Here is a 3,270-nt window from a genome sequence, read left to right as displayed (position 1 = left end):
TATGGGTCGGATCCGTGCGTGAGACCCTGTAGACCCTGTACTAAATACATAAGAAGAGAAACTCTCAGCCAGTCTTATAAATAAAAGGAAAGATTAGAAATGAAGTCAAAATTATGAATCATACTTCTGATATCCAAAATATCATTAGTAACTTCTGTTACATTTATGTCAACCAACAATAAAAACTCTCACATTTTACATAAGTAATATTCATTTAAACTCATTTATTTAATGAGATATTCATAATACTGTTATGCTAATTTCAATTTCAGACATGTAAGGAAATAAAGTGTACTTTTTAAGGAAGAAATTCATAGTTCATAAATAGTAAGAAACATAAAAGTTTGAGTTTATAATTGACTTTCATTATTAATTCATCAAAATAATTTCTTTTTCAAACAATATGCAAATATGATCTAAGAATTAAGATATGTTTATATACTAAATGTAAATTAAAGATTGTGGTTTAATTGATAATGTAAAATAGCAAGATATTAAATTCAGTTTTCTCATTAAAATAGTATTGCTAATCATGCCTTAAGATTTCCTTCTGATGTTTTCATTTCCCTTTTTTCTTCTGTCTTTTTGTATGTATATTTTATTTTTAAATATATTTCATATGCTTTTAAATCTGATAGTAAATTAAGGCTGTGAAATTATGTTTAGTAGGATATTTTTATCATTTAAAAGAAATATTCAACTGCTTTCATTTTGACATTTCATAAAGTCTTTCCTTTAGATTAAATTAATTTGTGGATTGAGCATAAATTTTCTAAATTACAACTGGATCCTAATATATAATTGTTTCAGTGAGTGTTTATATCACCCTAGGGACTGTTTACCTAGCATCTACTTTAGTGAAGAGAATTGTGACATTTGCAAAAATCACTATTTTCTTAAACAAGTTTCAGGTCATAAGAAGACAAAAGGCAACAAAAAAGAAAAAGATGCTCTGATACGGCAATTGAGACGGCATGGTGGCGCGTGCCTGTAATCTCAGCTCTTGGGAGACTGTAGGTGGATCACTTCGAGTCCAATCTAGTAGTGAGGCCCTGAAAACCCTGTAGACCCCTCTGTAAAATACAAAATAAGTTATGTGATAAGAAATGGGCAATTATTTTTGTAAGAAAAAAAAATTTAAGCAGAATCAGGTCAATTTATCTGCATAAATGAGTCAATGTTTTATATAACTGATTGATTATCCGCATGCTATAATTTTGATTGTTTTCCCCAGGGTTTACTATGGCGAAATTCAATATGACTGTGGTATTAAAATATGGTGCCTTTCAAAGTGATTAGAATTAGACAAATCTTCAGGATAGTGGTTCCATGATTGAATACTGACAGATATATAAAGAGACCAGTGGAGACAGACAGACAGACAGACAGACAGACACACTAACACACACACACACACACACACACACAGATATGCAGGCACGCACACACTCACTCACTTACTCACTCACATGTAGGTGCTTTCTCTATCTTACCAATAATGCTCTTTACTGACTTCAAGTTCTAAGAATGAAAGGACCATCATAAACTGTGGGCCCTCAAACTTGGTCAGGAATTGTGCACCAATTTAGTGTCTTTTTCTTATTAAATTATTCAGCTTCATGTATTGCCCTATCATAATCCAAAATGACGTACAACTCCACATTGGATAATAATCCCTCAAATCAATAGGAAGCTTATCCAAGATGGCAAAATCTATAAGAAACTTGTGAAAAGGACACAATCAGTGGGCAAACTCAGAAGATCACTTTGATCATGCTCTTCCCAATCTTGTCTTCTTTCAGCTCTAGAAAACTGCTTTAGTAGAACTGGGTCATCCATCCAGAGTTGTGATTCTGTGACAACCAGTTCTTAACTGACTGCTACATCTTGGGTAGGTCTACTTTTTCTAAACTTTTATTTTGGTTTATACCCTATGCTTTAATATTTTCTTAATTTTTCCACTTTGGAAATCAGAATGTCATAGGTTACATGACTTGTAAGCTCTTTTCTGTCCTATATTCAAACATAATATCTCCTAGGTCATTATTTATCATTTTTCACTTAACACCATTTGTGCGCAAGGTTTTTTTTTTTTTTAAATGTATTTAGTGCAGAATCTACAGGATCTGACTACACAGACTGAATTTACAGTGGTCCTCCTGTTTTCAGCCTTCCCAGTGCTGGGATTATTGGCGCCTACCACCACACCCAATCTCTTCATTTTTATTTTTATCTTCATTTTATTTTTATTTTTAAACACTATTTGTGAAATTGAAAAGTACATATTTTTTCTTTTAATGCTCTTTGTGTGCCTGTGCTTTAGTGTGAAAAACAAATAAAACAACTTTTCTTAGCAGTTTTGAGTTTTAATAACTGCATCATCTTTAATAACATTTTATTCTCTTCTCATTTTCTGTCCTAATTCTCCATCTGTGAGGGAGTTAGTTGCCCTGGGAACTAATGACCTGCACAGATTCAGGAGGATGAGGTTGGTTGCTAAGCAACCCCACCTGTACCAAATGGGTTCCTGAGTCTTTTGTCTACGAGGATTTTGCCTGTGGAAAATGCCAGCAAAAAGACACTTCTAATTCTTCTGTGTTTGAGGCTCAAGAGCAAAGAGATTTGGAGTAAATATGTGAGTACCAAAAAGGAATGCCAGAAAAAGTGGGTTTTATTAAAGTTTTAGGTGATTGAATAAAAAAAAAAAATCCCTCTAGTACTGTGATGAAGGTTTCAAATCTCTTTATAACATACGAGACTTTTACTAATTTAAAGAATAAAAGCTTTTCAATGACCCTGCATCTTAATTCCAGGCATGACTAGCTAAGCATCTTCTGGGAATGTCTCAAGGATTTACAGAGATGTCTTCTTTGGCTGTGGACTCACTTCGGTCTTGGAGACTGGGACGGTGACGGTGGTCTGTAGGCTTCACTGGCGTTGGCATCTGCCCAGGAGAGCAATAGAGCTACTTCAGAGTGTGAATGGTGGTTTGCGCAGAGGTGTGACGTGGGCTTTTCCATGTGTTCTCTGGCCCCTGTCCTTGACCACCATGACTAAAACAGTTGCGCTTCACTGCACCCTTCCACATGATGTTTCTGTGTTAAAGACAGCCAATCATGGGACTGAACTAAATCAGTCTTCTCTTCTCTCATGCTATGGAAGTTGGGTATCGTGTCTTAGTGATAAAAGCTGACCGATCTCTTCATATGCCCACTAGTCTGTCCTGTACAGGTTTATCTAATCATCTCTCGAAGGCAGCCCTTCTGGTAC

At 34.9% G+C, this 3,270-nt stretch overlaps 1 pseudogene; it reads right to left on the bottom strand.

Moving 5' to 3' along the window:
- LOC101575388 overlaps window positions 1-3,020 on the bottom strand; it is a 42,684-nt pseudogene extending 39,664 nt beyond the window's left edge.
- Between the last annotated feature and the right edge of the window lie 250 nt (window positions 3,021-3,270).

The sequence above is a fragment of the Octodon degus genome, unplaced genomic scaffold, assembly GCF_000260255.1.
Source record: "Octodon degus isolate 3935 unplaced genomic scaffold, OctDeg1.0 scaffold00159, whole genome shotgun sequence".
Lineage (NCBI taxonomy): Eukaryota > Metazoa > Chordata > Mammalia > Rodentia > Octodontidae > Octodon > Octodon degus.
This window is presented reverse-complemented; position numbering and strand designations above follow the sequence as displayed.